Below are 20,528 nucleotides of genomic sequence, written 5' to 3'. Positions count from 1 at the left end.
GGGGGCTACCCCAAGGAGGAGGAGGAGGAACAGGGCGGGTCACTTGGACTTGGAGTGACTGCCTAGGGCTACGGGTGGTTGGTGGGAGGAGGAGACCCAAAGTGAGTTGTTTGGATTCCTAGTGACTGCGTCGGAAACCGGGCGGCTGTCCGGAGGAGGAGGTGTGTGGCGGGTCTCTGTGTCTCCCAGCTATTGTACGGGGCTCCAGGTGGTGGCTCAGGGGAGGGGCTGCATAGCCAGGCGATTGGTGCACAGCAGGGTCCCAGGAGCTAGGTGGCTTCTTGCTGGAAGAGCCGCACAGAGACACGCCTAGGGGCAGAGCGAAGTTTCCAGGGCGGCGGGCAGACTCTCTGGGAGAGGCAGCCTAAGGATACTCGCCTGCGAAGGGTGAGGCTCCCAGGACCAGGACGTAGGTCCGGGCCCCTGGGAACGTTGCAGAGGAAGACAGCCGAGCCCAGGTGGTAGTTGTAGATTGAGGGGAACCTCTAGGAGGGCAACTGACTAGCGAGACGTCCCCACCGAGTGACTCTTCCCGGCCGGGGGAGGTTTTCCCACAGGGACGGTAAAGCCAGAGACATAGGCACAAACAGGCCTTGCCTCAGCCCGCAGCCTACTTCCCTGTTGGATGACCATTGGTCAACAAGTGGAGGCACCTCTGCCCACTAGCAGGGAATATACGCCACCTGAGGGTTACCACACCTAGAGAGGCAGCTTCTTCGTGGAGCTCTGCATTATCAACCTCCTCCAAGACTTCAGGCTACTGAAGGATAAGAGGGGATATACTAGCAATCTTCAGGGACATTATAAGTTGATAGAGGAAATCTGCAATATCTTAATGACCCACTGATCCCTGAACAATATGAGAAAACAAGGGAAGAAAATGCCCCAAACAAATCTAGATGTTACATCAATAAAATCCAACGACAGCATGGCAGAAGAAATGACAGAAAGGGAGTTCAGAATGTACATAATTAAAATGATTAGGGAAGCAAACGATGAGATGAAAGAGCAAATGCAGGCATTGAACGATCGCACCAATCGACAGTTAACACAGCAAATTCAGGAAGCAAAAGATCATTTCAATAAAGAGTTAGAGATATTGAAAAAAAACCAAACAGAAATCCTTGAAATGAAGGAAACAATAAACCAAATTAAGAACTCCATAGAAAGCATAACCAATAGGATAGAACAGCTGGAAGACAGAACTTCAGATATTGAAGACAAAATATTTAACCTCGAAAACAAAGTTGAACAAACAGAGAAGATGGTGAGAAATCATGAACAGAATCTCCAAGAACTATGGGATATCATGAAAAGGCCAAATTTGAGAATTATTGGGATTGAGGAAGGCTTAGAGAAACAAACCAAAGGAATGAACAATCTATTTGAAGAAATAATATCAGAAAATTTCCCAAATCTGAAGAATGAAATGGAAAATCAAGTCCAAGAGGCTTATAGGACTCCAAATACACAAAATTACAACAGACCCACACCAAGGCACATTATAATGAAAATACCTAACATACAAAATAAAGACAGAATTTTAAAGGCTGTGAGAGAAAAGAACCAAATTACATTCAGGGGGAAGCCAATACGGATATCAGCAGATTTTTCAATCCAGACCCTAAAAGCTAGAAGGGCCTGGAACAACATTTTTCAAGCTCTGAAAGAAAATGGATGCCAACCAAGAATCTTATACCCAGCAAAACTTACCTTCAAATTTGACGATGAAATAAGATCATTCCATGATAAACAAAAGCTAAAAGAATTTACAAAAAGAAAGCCAGCATTACAGAACATTCTCAGCAAAATATTCCATGAGGAAGAGATAAAAAACAAAGAAGCAAATCAGCAAAGGGAGGAATTATCCTAAAGGAACTGTCAAATAAAGGAGGAACCAAGATGTGTCAAAAATTTTAAATATGAACCAAATGACTGGGAATACAAATCATATCTCAATAATAACCCTGAATGTTAATGGCCTGAATTCATCAATCAAAAGACATAGACTGGCAGATTGGATTAAAAAGAAAGATCCAACAATATGTTGCCTGCAAGAGACTCACCTCATAGAAAGAGATACCCATAGACTAAAGGTGAGAGGATGGGGGAAAAACATACCATGCACATGGGCTCAGCAAAAAAGCTGGAGTATCCATCCTCATTTCAGATAATGTGGACTTCAAGCCAATGTTAGTTAGAAGGGATAAAGAAGGACATTTCATACTGCTTAAGGGAAGCATAAATCAGCAAGATATAACAATCATAAACATCTATGCCCCAAACAGTGGCTCATCCTTGTATGTTAAACAAATCCTTCTCAATTTTAGAAACCAAATAGACCATAACACAATAATACTAGGTGATTTTAACACGCCTCTTTCACCACTGGACAGATCTTCCAAACAAAAATTGAACAAAGAAACCATAGATCTCAATAACACAATCAATAATTTAGACTTAACAGACATTTATAGAATATACCATCCAACCAAGAGCGAATACACTTTCTTCTCAGCAGCACATGGATCCTTCTCTAAAATAGACCATATATTATGCCACAAAGCTAATGTCAGCAAATACAAGAAGATAGAGACACTACCTTGTATTCTATCAGATCATAATGGATTGAAGTTACAAATTAATGAAAGAGTAAAAAACAGAAACTACTCCAACACCTGGAGATTAAACAATATGCTACTATATGATGAATGGATAACAGAAGATATTAGGAAGGAAATTAAAAAATTCTTAGAGGTAAACGAGAACAAAGAAACAACATATCAAAATCTCTGGGACACTATGAAAGCGGTACTTAGAGGAAGATTTATTTCATGGAGCGCATTTAATAAAAGAAGTAAAACTCAAAAAATAAATCACCTAACACTACAGCTCAAAGCCCTAGAAAAAGAAGAACAGACTAACACCAAAAGTAGTAGAAGACAGGAAATAGTTAAACTGAGAGCTGAAATCAACGAAATTGAAACGAAAGAAACAATACAAAAAATTGACAAAATAAATAGTTGGTTCTTCGAAAAAATAAACAAAATTGATAAACCTTTAGCCACACTAACAAAGAGAAGGCGAGAGAAAACCCAAATCACTAAAATTCGGAATGAACAAGGAAATATCACAACAGACACGACCGAAATACAAAACATAATTAGAAGCTATTTTGAAAATCTATACTCCAACAAAATAGAAAATTTCGAAGACATCAACAGGTTTCTAGAGACATATGAATTGCCTAAACTGAACGAGGAGGACATACACAATTTAAATAGACCAATTTCAAGCAATGAAATAGAAGAAGTCATCAAAAGCCTTCCAACAAAGAAAAGTCCAGGACCAGATGGGTTCTCAGCCGAGTTCTACAAAACTTTTAAAGAAGAACTCATTCCAATACTTCTCAAAGTATTCCAGAAAATAGAAGAGGAGGGAACTCTCCCAAACTCATTCTATGAAGCCAATATTACCCTGATTTCTAAACCAGACAGAGACACATTGAGGAAAGAAAATTTCAGACCAATATCCTTAATGAACATCGACGCAAAAATTCTCACCAAAATTTTAGCAAATCGCATACAAAAACATATTAAAAAGATAGTGCACCATGATCAAGTGGGTTTCATCCCAGGGATGCAAGGTTGGTTCAACATCAGAAAATCAATAAATGTCATTCACCATATCAATAGACTTAAAGTCAAGAATCACATGATTATTTCGATAGATGCAGAAAAAGCATTTGATAAAATACAGCACCCCTTCATGCTCAAAACACTAGAAAAAATAGGGATAGTGGGAACATTCCTTAACATTGTAAAGGCCATCTATGCTAAACCCATGGCTAATATCATTCTTAATGGTGAAAAACTGAAAGCATTCCCTCTAAAAACTGGAACAAGGCAGGGATGCCCTCTTTCACCACTTCTATTCAATATCGTCCTTGAAACTCTAGCCAGAGCAATTAGACAGACCAAAGAAATTAAAGGGATACGAATAGGAAAAGAAGAACTCAAACTATCCCTATTTGCTGATGATATGATGGTATACTTAGAGGAACCAGGAAATTCCACCAGAAAACTTTTAGATCTCATAAGTGAATTCCGTAAAGTAGCGGGATATAAGATCAATGCACATAAATCGAAGGCATTTTTATATATAAGCGATGAATCTTCAGAAAGAGAAATTAGGAAAACTACCCCATTCAATATAGCTTCAAAAAAAATAAAGTATTTGGGAATCAATCTCACAAAAGAGGTGAAAGACCTCTACAATGAGAACTACAGAACACTAAAGAAAGAAATTCAAGAAAACCTTAGAAGATGGAAAGATCTCCCATGTTCTTGGATAGGAAGAATTAATATTGTCAAAATGGCCATACTACCAAAAGTGCTATACAGATTCAATGCAATTCCAATTAAAATCCCAATGATGTACCTTACAGAAATAGAGCAAGCAATTATGAAATTCATCTGGAAGAATAAAAAACCCAGAATAGCTAAAGCAATCCTTGGCAGAAAGAGTGAAGCAGGGGGTATCGCAATACCAGATCTTCAACTCTACTACAAAGCAATAGTAACAAAAACGGCATGGTATTGGTACCAAAATAGAAAGGTGGATCAATGGTACAGAATAGAGGACACGGACACAAACCCAAATAAATACAATTTTCTCATACTAGACAAAGGGGCCAAAAATATGCAATGGAGAAAAGATAGCCTCTTCAACAAATGGTGCTGGGAGAATTGGAAATCCATATGCAACAGAATGAAACTAAACCCATATCTCTCACCATGCACAAAACTAAACTCAAAATGGATTAAGGATCTCGGAATCAGACCAGAGACCTTGCATCTTATAGAAGAAAAAGTAGGTCCAGAGCTTCAACATGTCGGCTTAGGACCAGACTTCCTCAACAGGACTCCCATAGCACAAGAAATAAAAGCAAGAATTAATAACTGGGATAGATTCAAACTAAAAAGCTTTCTCTCAGCAAAGGAAACTATCAGCAATGCGAAGAAAGAGCCTACAGAGTGGGAGAAAATCTTTGCCAATCATACTTCAGATAGAGCGCTAATCTCCAGAATCTATAAAGAACTCAAAAAACTCTACACCAAGAATGTAAATAATCCAATTGACAAATGGGCTAAGGAAATGAATAGACACTTCACAGAAGAAGATATACAAGCAATCAACAAACATATGGAAAAATGTTCAACATCTCTAGTAATAAGAGAAATGCAAATCAAAACCACCCTAAGATTCCATCTCACCCCAATTAGAATGGCAATTATCAAGAATACAAGCAACAACAGGTGTTGGCGAGGATGTGGGGAGAAAGGTACACTCTTACATTGCTGGTGGGGCTGCAAATTAGTGCAGCCACTCTGGAAAGCAGTGTGGAGATTCCTTAGAAAACTTGGAATGGAAACACCATTTGACCCAGCTATCCCACTCCTTGGCCTATACCCAAAGGACTTAAAATCAGCATATTACAGAGATACAGCCACATCAATGTTCATAGCTGCTCAGTTCACAATAGCCAGATTGTGGAACCAACCTAGATGTCCTTCAATTGATGAATGGATAAAGAAAATGTGGTATATATATACAATGGAATATTACTCAGCCATAAAGAACGATAAAATTATGGCATTTGCAGGCAAATGGATGAAACTAGAGAATATCATGCTAAGTGAGATAAGCCAATCTCAAAAAACCAAAGGAAGAATGATATCGCTAATAAGTGGATGATGACACATAATGGGGGGTGGGAAGGGTTAGTGTTGGGGTTGGAGTTGGGTTTAGGGAGGGGGGCAGGAATGGAGGAAGGAAGGACTGTATAGATGGAGGGGAAGGGTGGGAGGGGAGGGGGGGAAGGGAAAAAATGGCAGAATGAATCAAACAACATTACCCTATGTAAATTTATGATTACACAAATGGTATGCCTTTACGCCATGTACAAATAGAGAAACAACATGTATCCCATTTGTTTACAATAAAAATAAATAAATAAATAAATAAATAAATAAAAAATAAAAAAAATAAAATAAAATAAAATATGTCAAGAACAATGCTTTTAAAAGACTGAAATAGAGCCAATAAATGGAAAAGACAATGTTTACAATCTGTATAAAACTCTAATTATATAAAATGTGTATAATTTCTCATTAGCCTAGTACTCCTATCTCACCTTTTTCTTATACTAATATCATATTTTCCCTTCAAAATCCATAATTAAGTTCATGAATGCCATTATAAAAAGTAGTATAATTATTCATTAGATTTGTGGGCAATCATTTAAAAATTCATTAACAATTAGTCATTGTCTTTCCTTTCATTTGTCAACTAGAAACACTACTATAATTTTTCCCCCCATAGGTAAAATTAGGGTGAAAAATACATGTTGTACTATGTATTTTCATCTTGTGAATAGAAATGATTTTTAAGGCTGTGTCTTCAAGACAGAGAGATTCCCTATCCTATTATTTAAATCTGAAATTACTTGGTAGTCAAAATTCACACAAGGTCTCTGGCAAAACCACCAACCCATGATTACTACTATTTTATTAAGGATTCCTTGCTGCTTAATGTGGTGAAAGTGGGTTAAACATTGCATGTCAACTCTCTTTTCCACCTATGAAGAAAGTGAGGGACAGTGAAATAAACATCTTGGATAATTATTTATTTGAAAAGATGATTTTCAAGTTGCTCTTGACTCTAGATGCAACTTCCTTTCTTCTTCTATTTGAATACTCTCTGAGATGTCTGTAAACAAATGAGACCAAAATTTCTTATTTCACAACACTATTTTCATACTTCCTTGATGTGTCTTTGTCTGGTTTGGGTATGAGGTTGATACTAGCTTCATAGAATGAGTTTGGAAGGGTTCCCTCCTTTTCTATTTTCTGGAATACTTTGAGGAGTATTGGAATGAGTTTTTCTTTGAAGGTCTTGTACAACTTGGCTGAGAATTCACTCGGCTGCTCCTGGGCTTTTCTTGGTTGGTAGGCTTTTGATGGTTTGTTCTATTTCATTGCTTGAAGTTGATCTGTTTAAATTGTGTACGTCTCTAGAAATTTGTCGATTTCTTCAATGTTTTCTATTTTGTTGGAGTATAGATTTTCAAAGTAGCTTCTTGTTATGTATTTCAGTGATATCTGTTATGATATTTCCTTTTTCATCATGAATTTTAGTAATTTGAGTTTTCTCTCTCCTTCTCTTTGTTAGTGTGGCTAAGGGTTTGTCTATTTTGTTCACTTTTTCAAAGAACCAACTTTTCATTTTGTCAAATTTTTGAATTGTTTCTTTTATTTCAATTTCATTGATTTTAGCTCTGATTTTAATTATTTCTTGTCTTCTACTATTTTTGGTGTTGTTCTGTTCTTTTTCTACGCTTTTAGATGTAATGTTAGATTTACATTAATTTTAGATTATTTAGTTGTTGACTTTGTATTCTTTTCTTGAAGGCACTCCATGCAATAAATTTTCCTCTTAGTACTGCTTTCATAGTGTCTCAGAGATTTTGATATGTTGTTTTGTCATTCTCATTTACCTCTAAGAATTTTTTTTTTAATCTCCTCTCTGATGTTTTCTGTTATCCATGCTTCATTCAATAGAACATTATTTAGTCTCCACGTGTTGGAGTAATTTCTATTTTTTATTTTGTCATTGATCTTATACTTCAAAATATACACTTAAACAAACACACACTTTATATTCCGCACGTACCCAAGTTAAATTTCTTTCCAGGTCCAACACACACATCTGCAGTATCTTCCTTAATTAATCCAGATAATAATAATTTCTCAATTCTCTCATCATATACAAAATTGTATGTTTCCTTATTGTTAATATTTATTGGGATGTGTTCTGTTTGCACAAATCATTTTGTTATATGATCCAATGTGTTTATTCTGGTATTTTTTCATACTGAATTTTTTTCATTTTATAATACTTGAAATGACTATCCCATCTGTAAGTCAACATTGTATGTTTCTCAAAGGAAAAGACTAACTTCCAGGCAACCCAATTTCTAGATTAGAGCATGCTATTATACACAGAGCAGGATTGATACACAGTTGTCAAACCAAAAGTTTATACTCATCCTGAAGAGATCTGACAACTATTTTGGGTTCTTACATATAAAAACTTAAGACTGTGAGTGAAATATTAACTGATAACCAAATGTTTGTCCAGTGTCTATTTTGTTGTTCTTTTTTGTGAACTAGAGTGTTAAGTAAACTTTTTTTCTTAAATATTGGTGAAATTGTCAGAGGCAAAACGGCAAGGACATTGTGTCTCACTGGGTCTTCTCAGTCCTCATTCTCATCCTGACATGTGTACTCTTGTTTAGTTTTCCCCCCTCCTATCTGTTTTTCACAGGACATTTTTTTTTTTTTTTTTTAGTTAAGAGAAAAAGAAAAGAAAAAACTGTTTTCATCTTAATGTTATCCATCTTAGAACATTTTCATTTTTTTATTTATTACTGAAAACATTCATGTTCTTATTTGTTTTGTATGATCTTATGTTGAATGGAAGCCTGAGTCATATTTGCTTACAATAAATCTAAAAGCAAAGAGTATTTAGAACCTGTTCACTTTAGAAAGAGTTTTACAAAACACATATTAGTCAATGGAAAATATCGGCAAGCTTGCTTTATCAAACACACAGAGAAACACAAAATAGTGTAAAAATATGCAAAAATATATTGAAATACTAAATTTACACATCAGATGAACTATTAACTGTAAATCATGAAAGCACTTTTTTTTACTGTTTTATCATGCTATGCTAATGAGTTTCAATATCATTCGTAATGAACAAAATTTTTTTAGTCAAATGGGCATATTGAAATCTAGAAACTGAAGAATACTACATCTGGGATGTGAGAAAGAAGAAGATAAATGCAGCTGTACATCTACAGATAGTCAGTTTAAGTCCTTTGATGAAGAACTTCTTGGCATTATGTTCTGATCTGCAAAATAGGGGCTTAACAGTAAAAGTTAGGGACTTAACTCCAGCCATGGGTAACATTTGGATTGCACCAAACTCAGATCTAGATTTTGTGGAAAGCATTTAATATGCCAGAGGTTAGATTGAGAGACAGAAATCTTTGAAAATCAGCAAAAAGGAAAAACAAGGAGCCACCTGATCGTATTAAAGAGGAAAAAGGTGAATACCACAGTAAATAGAACTGGCACACACACACAAGGGGGCTGGCAAACTTGAATTTTCATTTAAAGTGAGATATTAAGCAAGAAGAATCAGATAAGCAATTCAGGATATTTGGGGATTTTTGGTATGTCTTCTTGACTCAGGGTATTAAGAACTGGAGATACTCCTTTCTCTATGGTAACTTTTAATTTTCTTTTTCCTTTCTTAAAAATTATTTTTGTTTTAATTAGTTGTACATGATAGAATGCATTTATTCATTTTGATAGATCATACATAAATGGAGTATAATTTCTCATTTTTCTGACTATACATATTGTAGGATCACATCTGTCATGCAGTCATATATATAATGAGGCAATTATGTCCATTTCACTCTACTATCCTTCCTACCCCCTCCCTTTCCCTTCCCTTCACTCCCCTCTACCTAATACAAAGTACTTCTATTCTTCCCTAGCCACACTCCCTCAACCGGTTATTGTGAATTAGGATCAGCATGTCACAGAAAACATTTGACCTTTGGTGTTTTGGGTTTGACTTATTTCACATAGCAAGATATTGTCTAAATCCATCCATTTACCAGCAAATGCCATTTTTTTAATGCTCCAATACATGGATCTGTTTCTGTTGTCATTATTGTTTATTTTTTAAAGTGTACTTTAGACCTTTCAGTTCTGATGGTGGAGAATGCCTCATTCAGTTTTGTGTTTCAGATTATACCACTGACCTATGGATTCTGACTCTCATTTTTTAATGATCTCCTTAATATTTATATCAGTTATATAAAATGTTTCAAGATTTTTTGGTTTTACATATCTCTGCTGTATTTCTGCCAGATATAGATGTCAAAGTTGGGGCAATCACTTAAAATTTTAGGTAGTTCATAAGATCTAATACCTGATTGTGCTTATTGGTTATTTTATAATTTCAGAATACATTCTACTTATAATTCTGTAAAATATTTGCCCCTAAAGGTATGTTACCAAGAGTTATAGATCAAATGACCTTTTTTCCCACTTTACTTTGGTTTCCAATATAGTAACAACTTAAAAATATTTTAATATCTTCTAAATTTCAATTTTATGTGCTGTTAATATTTTAATGTAATTAATATTTTAAAGTACTGTATCATATATATAAACCAGTATATTGTTAAAATGAATTTAGTTTCTATCTTCTTCAATTCTTTTATTAAGAATTTTCTTTATTCCTTGAAAATAACAGGATAATGAAGAGACTGAAGTTGTGATAAAGAGAAACCAAGGACCACAAGACTTTACAATTAAAATTTAATCAAAGACAAAGACACTATAAGAAAAGGAATCTACAGGTCAATATGTCTAATGAACATTGATGGAAAAATCCTCAGTAAAATACTATCAATCAAATTCAATAGCATCACAAAGATTATACATCATGATCAGTAGGGATTTTTCCCTGAAATGGAAGACTGACTTGGCATATGCAAATTGATCAGAGTGATTATATTACATTATAGACTGAAAAATAACAACCATATGAACATGCCAATTGATGCAGAAAATGTTTGTCAAAGTTCAGCACATTTTCTTGATAAAAATCTCTGAACAGTTTAGGCATAAAAAGAATGTCTCTCAACATAATAAAAGCCATTTGTGAAAAACCCACAATTAGCTTTATAATCACTGGGGGAAACAGAAAGCTTTTTCCTCTAAGATCAGATACAAGACAAGTATGCTCATCCTTTCAACTTCTATTCAACATAGTATTGCAACTAATTACCAAGAGCAATTAGACATGAATTAAAAGGGATCCAAAATTAAAAAGAAGAAAATTATACTTACTTGCAAATGACAAGATCCTGTATGTAGGGAATCCCAGAGACTCCACCAAAACACTAATAGATTAACAAATTAATTCAGTTAAAATTGCAGGATATACAAGCAACATAAAAATATGTGATATTTCTGTATACAATGATTTAGAAAAAATAAATTTAGAAAATAATCCCATTTATGATGTGATAAAAATACTTAAGAATAAATTTAAGGAGTTGAATGACCTGAACACTAAAAACTATAACAGAAATACATGCTAAATATTTCTTGCTCATGAATCAGAAGAATATTTTAAAGAGTGAGTTCACTACCCTAAAGCAAACTGTAGGTTTATTGTCATTCCTACAAGAAATTCCAGTGTCATTCTTCATAGAAACAGAAAAAAACAGAAGATATGTAAAGAAGACATAAGAAGCACCCCAAACATACCAGTCTGCCTGTGTCTGTATTTCTGCAGCCAGGAACTACTTCTGCCACTGTGGCCATCATGGTCTAAGGGAAAGGACAGCATGCACTAATGGAAATTAAGCCAAGATGAAGAACAAACTACAGAGAAGATTCACAAGATTGTATGCTAAAATTGTTTCTCTGAAAGCCAAAGCCAAGTCTAAAATTTCCTACAAAGAAGGGAGAGAAAATTCCAAAAAAAAAAAAAAAAAAAATGTGGCAGCTGGGATCATGGCTCAGTGGCAGAGCACTCGCCTAGCATGTGTGAAGCACTGGGTTCAAGTCTCAGCACCACATATAAATAAACGAATAAAATAAAGGTCTATCAACAACTAAAAAAAATTAAAAATAAGAAAATATGTACTTCTAAAATACTATTTCTTCATCAAGTTGTATAAAAATGCAGAATTTAGTTTTAGTGTTTTAAAGCTACATTGCTAGCACACAGGCACTTTAGTGTTGATTTGTGAGTAAGAAGCATGTGTCACTAATAAAAGTCTCTGAAGCTGAATTGCTGTGGGAGAAAATTCCTTTCCTGTATAATTTTAAGAAACTTCCTCTTGACTACCAGAATAAGGAATTTCTTGACAATGACACGCATAGCCACCTTAGCATAAATACCTTGTGGCATGGAGAAACTAAAATTAGTTTTAATGTCCTCCTCTTCCTGCCTGGCTTCAGCATAGTATTAACTTTCTTCAGGCTGGGACTTGACCCTCTAAAATTGGTCACCAGTATGTCAGGCAATCTAAATTTCCCAGTGGTATCACTGAGATGGTATTCCTTGAAAATGCAGCACTTCCTTTTATAGATTGCAGATCCCCAAATTAATAATCCTTCTGTTTTTAGTCCATTTCCTTCTAATCAGGGTCAGCTTGTGAAAAGTTGCTAAACAACATTCTGAATGTGAAACCCTCCCTCGAAACTTTCCCCATGCAGATCATCAAATATTTCACTGAGATTTACAATGGTTTTGAATCTTGGGAGTCCATGAAAGAAGGAAGTGTGACAGCCTTTGTGTACTTTTAACAGTTGTTAGCCTTGGGAAATACCATGATTGCTTAAAGACAAAAATTTTAGTAAAACTGGATACGGTTTGAATTAGGATTTTTTTTTTAAAGGATTAGAACAAACAGTCCTAAAATCTATATGGAATCACACACACAAATTATATGTCCTTAATAAAACTGGATACAGTTTGGCTAAGAAAAAAATTTAAAAAGAAATGTTTAGAAAAAAAAATCCTAAAACTTAAATGGAGTTTAAGTTTAAATGGTCTAAAAGACCTAATAGCCAAAGCAATTCTTAGGAAAGAAGTTGGAAGTATCACACCCCTTCATTTGAAATTATATTCAAAGGTACAACAAAACAGCTTATTACCAGTCCATGAACAGACACATAGAAAAGTGGAACAGAAAAAAGAGCCCAGAAATAAATCAAAAAATATATGGTGAACTAATTTTCAACAAGGACACCAAAAAGACATAATGGAGTAAGAATTTTCCCTTCAAAAAATGATGGTGGGGAAATTTGGTTTCTACCTACAATAGAATGAAATTGTGTCCTTACCTTACACTATGGACAAAATAATCTCAAATGTATAAAGAATCGAAACATAAGACCTGAAATCACAAAACTACTAGAAGAAAATATAGGGGATAATTCCTGGGCATTAGCCTTTGCAATTATCACCTCCTAGGGACATCTGTGCTCTCACATTCATGGCAGCATTGTTTGCAGTAGATGGAGATGGAGGAAAACACCTGCAGATAAATGGGTAAAGAAATTGTGTATGTGTGTATAATGAGATATTACTCCAATTAAGAAAGAAAAGATTCTACTAATGGTCAAAATGTGGATGAACCTAGAGGACATTGTGCTGAGTGAAATAAATTCAACAGAAAGAAAAACACTAAATGAGCTCATACATGAAATTTTATAAAAAAAATCAAATATATAGAAAGAGAATAAAAGAGCATTTATTAGGGTCAGGAAATATGGAAATGTAGATCAGAGGATAAAAAGTAGCAAATATACAGGATGAACAAGTCAAATGATCTAATTTCAGCAAGGGGTCTACTGTTAATAATGGTGTATTGTATTTGAGAATTTTGCTTAATTAGTATATAAGCTACTCTTGCCACAGGGAGAAAAATAGGTAATGGGGATGATGATGTTAACTTTTTCCACTGTAGTAACCATTTCATGATGCATATACATACTTAATAATATTGTACTATATATCTTTATTGTACAATATATATTTTATTGTACAATAAAATTAAAGACTAGGCTGGTGCAGTGGTGCACAGCTATAATTCTAGTGACTCTGGAAGCTTAGGCAAGAAGATCTCAAATTCAAGGCCAGCCTGAATAACTTAGAAAGACCCTCAGTCACTTACCAAAACCCTGTTTCAAAATAAAAATTAAAAAGGCTGGAAATTGAAAGTAATATAAAAAATATTTTTAAATAAACTATGTACAGCAATTTCATTTTCACTTTTGAGTAATGAAAGCATTTTTACGCCAAAAAAGAAGAAGTATTTGCTTAAATCAAGTGCTTTATGAGTTTTGAATTCCTAAAACTTAATTCCAGTTACAGACATGATTTTATACCTCCCAAGAAAGAAATGTTATTTTACTTTAAAACCATCATGAAGAGCCTCCTGTTAATTGATAATTTGTAAAATTTGACATTGTAAAATATTGTAGATATCCTTATAAAGATTAATTTATTTAAGTATATTCAATCTCTTTTTTGGAGATATTCATACAGCAGGTTTTTAGAGGTTGGTGTTAAAATAAGCAGTGAGTAAAAACAGGTAGGAAAAAAAAGTATGCTATGCAGAATTAAACTAACATGTGTCAACCAATGTGATCCCATTCAATAACAAAATAAAAATGCATGCTATTAATTACCAAATTTTAAATTTTTCTCAAATAGAACTTTGGGGTAATTTTAAAAATTTTGTGGCTCATATTTTCCTCTCTTTGCTAAAATTCTCACTTTGATTAGTAAACGAATTATTGAGAATCAAAATGCCCACCTATAAGTTATAACAGTGTCCCTTTTTCTTGTGATAATGGGGCAAACCATTTATTTATTTATTTATTTTATTTCATAATTTATTACAGACTGCATTTTGATTCATTGTACACAAATGGGGTACATCATTTTGTTTCCATGGTTGTACACGATGTAGATTCATGTAATCATACATGTAATCATACATGTTTACAGGGTAATGATGTCTGTCTCATTCCACCATTTTTCATACATTCATTTCCTTTTACATAATCCAAAGTTCCTCCATTCTTCTCTCACTCAATGCACCCCACCCCCATTATATATCATCCTCCACTTATCAGGGAAAACATTTGGCCTTTGGTTTTTGGGATTGACTTATTTCACTTAGCATGATATTCTCCAATTCCATCCATTTATTTACAAATGCCATAATATTATTCTTCTTTATGGCTGAATAATATTCCGTTGCGTATATATACCACTGTTTCTTTATCCATTCATCTGTTGAAGGGCATCTAAGTTAGTTCCACAATTTAGCCAGTGTGAACTGAGCTGCTATGAACATTGACGTGGCTGCTTTACTGTTGTATGCTGATTTTAAATCCTTTGGGTATAAACCGAGGAGTGGAATAACTGGGTCAAAAGGTGGGTCCATTCCAAGTTTTTGCAGGATTCTCCACACTGCTTTATAGAGTGGCTGTAAAAATTTGCAACTCTACCAGCAATATAAAAGTGTGTTTTTCCCCCACATCCACGCCAACACCTATTATTGTTTGTGTTCTTGATAATAGCCATTCTTATTGTAGTAAGATGAAATCTTACAGTCATTTTAATTTGCATTTCTCTAATTACTAAAGATGTTGAAAACTCTTTCAAGGACTTAGGAATTAGAACAGAGACCCTGCACCTAACAGAAGACAAAGTAGGCCCAAATCTTCATCATGTTGGTGTAGGATAAGACTTCCTTAATAAGATTCCCAAAGTACAAGAAATCAAAGCAATAATCAATAAATGGAATGGACTCAAACTAAAAAGCTTTTTTTCAGCAAAGGATACAATCAAGAACATGAAAGAGAGAGCCTACAGAGAGGGAGAAAATCTTTTCCACACACACTTCAGATAAAGCACTTATCTCCAAAATTTATAAAGTACTTACAAAACTTTACACCAGAAATACAAAGAACACAATCAATAAATGGGTCAAGGAACTGGGCACTTTACAGAAGAAAACATACAGGTGATTAATAAGTATATGAAAAAGTGTTCAATATCTCTAGTAATTAGAGAAAAGCCATTTAATTTTTGAACTTGTTTCCTGATTTATAAAGTGAAAGGCTTGGGTAGCATCACTGGTTCTCAATGAAAGTGTTACTAATACTCTGTTTTCTTCAGATAATGTAAAAGAATTACTTTTTTAAAAAAGTCTTATAATCTAAATCACAAGTATTTTTTATGCATTTTTATTTTTTATTCTGTACTCTTTCTACATTTTTATGCATATATTTTAAAAAATCAATATAATGTTAACAAAAGTGAAGGGACAAAGGAAATAAATATTTACAGTGAAAACAATGTGCAATTATAAAGACTCTCTTGTTATTTGACTGACTACATTAAAAGACTCTCCTTAGAGATGGCAGGATTTTCAAGATTATTTCAAATCTAAAATTCCATGATAAACATGCACACAAAACTCTTTTACACTTAATAATTCCACAACTATGTTTTCAAATGTTTGTATTAGTGTACTATAGTAATACATAATACTGGGATTCATTTTGACATGATCGCACAATCCCTAGTATTTCCTGTTTTCCTCCCCTCCTCCCTCTCTATTCCCTATTCCTCTACTCTACTGGTCTTCCCTCTATTTATTTATTATTTTAACTTGTGCTTTATAGATACACATAAAGGTGAAATTCACTATGTTAAATTCACATATGTACATTGTATAATTTGGTTAGTTTTGTTCCACAATTTCCCCCTTTTCCCATCCCTCCTCCCTTACCTCAATGGGTTCCTCTACTCCGCTCATCTCCCTTCTATTTTCATAATATCCCCTTACTCTGTTTTCCCCTTATTTTGTTCTATGAGAAAAAAAAAAGAACATTTGACCCTTTACTTTCCGAGACTGGTTAATTTCACTTAGCCTGATATTCTCCAGTCAATGAATGGACAAGAGAACTATTCATACATTTCTCAAAAGAAAAAATAGCAAATGGCCAGCAAATATATGAAAAATATATTCAATACCCTTAGCAATCAGGAAAATGCAAATCAAAATTACATTGAGATTTCATCTCACTCCAGTTAGTCAAGAATACAAATCATAAATGCTGGCAATGATGTAAGAAATAAATACAATATGCAATGTTGATGGAACTGCAAATTAGTACAACCACTCTGGAAAACAGTATGGAGATTATTCACAAGATGAGGAATTGAACCATCATATGACTAGGTATCCCGTTCCTTGGTATTTACCAAAAAGAATAAATATGATATTGAGATATAGTCATGCCAATGATTATAGCAGTGCAATTCACCATAGCCAAGTTATGAAATCAGAGTAGGTGACCAGTAACAAATGAATGGATAAAGAAAATGTGTTATATATACACAGTGGAGTAATTACTCAGCCTTAAAGAAGAATGAAATTATGGCATCTGCTGGTAAATGGATGGAAATTAAGAATATCACAATTCTATGTTATTCATTAACAAGAAGACTAATAATTAAAATTAAAAATTCAAATGTATTTCTTCTATTTCTGATTTAATATTAATTAGTATTTTCTTCTATGCATTTCTATATGTGTACTCAGAGAATCCAAACTAAAAATTAAAAACATCAGTAATAAAATTAGTCTGCTGAAAATATCCTGCCCCATAGAATGGAAGCTGTGAAGGACTGTAGAACCCTCAGTTGCAAAGGTTCTTTGACACTTATCACCTGAAGCTACACTATGTTTGACCACACATATATTCAAACTCCTTATGAACACATTCAGAAATGGTGAGCTCACTAACTCATGAACTTTCAAGAGTTAACAAATCAATCTAAAGCCCAGGAAGCTGTTGATTCTTCTAAACTTTCATATTTTTATGTGATTTTTGAGCCTCGTGGCAGAGAACATGCCCTCAGCCTATCTGGAAATGTGGTCAGGTACAATACCAATAACCACAGCTGAGGTGATTCACTGAATTGAAAATGATAAGCTATATCTAAATATTTCATCTCCTCATGAATTTATTTTTCCTCTTGGTATCCAAGGGCTGGGGATGTGGCTCAGTGGTCCAGTGCCCCTGAGTTCAATCCCCAGTACTCACCCTTGACCTCACCTCACCAAAAGAAAAGAACTTAAATAGTGGTTCATAAGAAGGAAGGATCAAAGTATTTAGGTTTGAAATATGTCTATAATTCAAATAGGTCAGCAAAAGCAATCTACCTGCCTACCTATCTACATATGTACCTATCTATCCACTTGTCCTCTATCAAGAAATGAAAACAATGAGACAAAATATTAGTGACAAGAAACAGGTTGTCTGTGTGAGTGTACATTGCAGTATTTTTTCAACTTCTTCATGTTTGTCACTTTTCAAAATAAAATTATTGGGGAAACATGAATAAAAGTCAGTCTTTAGTCACTTGATAACTCATGCATTTTTGGATGAATACTTACCCCTTCTATCACCTTTGTACTCATTTTGTGTATGGGGCATGGAGCTTTGCCTCTTCAGATACTGAGCTCTAGAGAGGATAAATGACTTACCTCATGAGAAGCAGAGCCATGTGCCCTGAGAGAGAAAAATAAACTTGGCAAGTTGAGAGTCAATGTCAAACATATTGAAATTTTAACAATAGTTACAAAGTTAAAGTGTTCGTTTTGATTTTAAATTTATTATTTCTCAGTAAATATCATAAAATGTTTGCAGTAAAGATTGGGTGAAGACATGTCAAAAATGTTTATTAGATTATTGAGTCCACATTGCTCTCTTTAACAAACATCCACATGTGCGTTGTTCAAGAGATGTGGAGGTATAGAGAAGGAAGTTAGTGGGTCGAGTTGTAACTGAGTATTGTTTTAATATATAAATTTTCTATCATATCACATTTTAGTTATGATCTACATCTTTCTTTACTTAAGACATCTCAACACTCTTTAGAGGAAATAACGGAAAAGGAAATCAAGTAGGTGAGTAGGCATAAAAACCTGAATCAGAGAGTGAAATTGGCAAGATGGCTGACTAGTGGTATCTGATGTACCCTCCACAACAAAGGGCTATAATAAAGAAAACAGCAACTGCTAATCCTCCAAATATTTGATGGAAAGCTCCAGTGTGTAATAGGGATTGGCAGAGGTGCCATGAAGCATGTGAGGGAGATATAGAAGGGCTTAGGCAGACAGGGTAAGATGGCAAGTGAGGAGGTGGGGGAGCAAGACCAGAACAAAGGAGCATGGAGAGGGTCTTCTGATGAGATCAACTTCCTGCTCAATGAAAGCACTGGTGAACACATGCAGGGTACCCAATCAGACAGACACTTCTGTACTTATGCTCCTAAGTGGAGGATCCAATAGAAAAACTAAAACCAATGCATGGACAGAGGGGGCACCAGTTAATAACAGTGAGGAGTACGTGGACAGAAGAGGAAAAAAAGGAAAGGAGGAAATTGCAGAGACCATAAAAATAACAGGCCAAAATTCCCCCACCATCTCTTCCAAGAATTCTATCTCTGTACCTTTGTTGCCTTTGCAATAAAACTGCTTCTGGCTTGCTATCTCTGTGTCCTGTTCTTCAATTCTTTCCTGAACAGAGGTAAAGTATCTAGTACCCCAAGATGGTAACATGGAGATTCCAGTTGACCTGGATCCTTTCTCCCCAGGATGAGATGAACCATGAACCAAGAGGAACTTTGCCTGGTGGGCAAAGGGTGAGCAGGAATCCCCCAGTTACAGTGTAGAAACATGCAACCCTTACAAACCCCAAGCCTGTTCTGGGGAACTTCTAAGGATCCTAGTCCACTGTATTACCCTGGAAAAAGAGCTCAGCTGAAGTCGTCCCCACCTCTAACACTCAGCCTTTTTTTTTCCACAGTGACAATTTGAGACTCTACTCATCTGTGATCTCACAAAATAGACAAATGCTCGCTCAAAGTGGTTTAGGGACCTTAGCTCTGAGAAAGACCTAGGAAGCCCAGCACCAACCTCCTACAACCAAGAAAGCAGCTTTTCTGAGGGCTTGGCAAAAGTCAGGTCTGGCCTGAGATGCTTATCCCAGTAAGACCCCAGGCCCAGGTAGCATCCACCCACCCCTATCCCCTGAGTACCTTTTCCTGGGCATCTTAGTCTGCTGAGGTCCTAAAAAAGCACCTGCACAGCCCACAGATGCTGAAGAACACCCTGTCCCATCCCTGCTACTGGGAGTGCTATGCCACACCCACCCAGATCCACTGAAATGGCTCCACCCCATATTACCCATGGAAACTGATAGGTATCCCACACATGCACCCATGTGCATGGTGTCCAGACCCACTAGTGAACATTCCCCACCTAAGGGAACTGTATCCCAGCTGGTGGAGATCTCACAATTGTCTGAGGCCCAGGCCATGAAGATAAACACAGGAATTGCCACATTGATTACATCAGAAGAAGCTACTCAGACTATGCTAGTGCATGTACCTAGAACCAATGCCAGTGCAGCCTCCTCGCATGATGCCCTAGGACACATCTCTAGGAGAAAACCTCTTTACAACAAAAGCCAACCTATAAAATTATTAAAATTAATTGATCTGATAGATGTAAAGACACAAGAAGAACCTAGTTTGGTTCCATAGCTATTGTGAATTGAACTGCTGTAAACACTGATGTGGCTGCATCACTGATTTTAAGTCCTTTAAGTATAAACTAAGGAGTAGGATAGCTGAGTCAAATGGTGGTTCTGTTCCAAATTTTCTAAGGAATCTCCATCCTGCTTTCCAGAGTGGTTGCAACAATTTGCATTCCCACCAGCAATGTTTGAGTGTACCTTTTCCCCTACGTCCTCAACAACACTTATTGT

This window comes from Sciurus carolinensis, unplaced genomic scaffold (genome assembly GCF_902686445.1).
Source record: "Sciurus carolinensis unplaced genomic scaffold, mSciCar1.2, whole genome shotgun sequence".
NCBI classification, from domain to species: domain Eukaryota; kingdom Metazoa; phylum Chordata; class Mammalia; order Rodentia; family Sciuridae; genus Sciurus; species Sciurus carolinensis.
The sequence above is the reverse complement of the archived record's forward strand: the minus strand, read 5'-3'. Positions refer to the sequence as shown.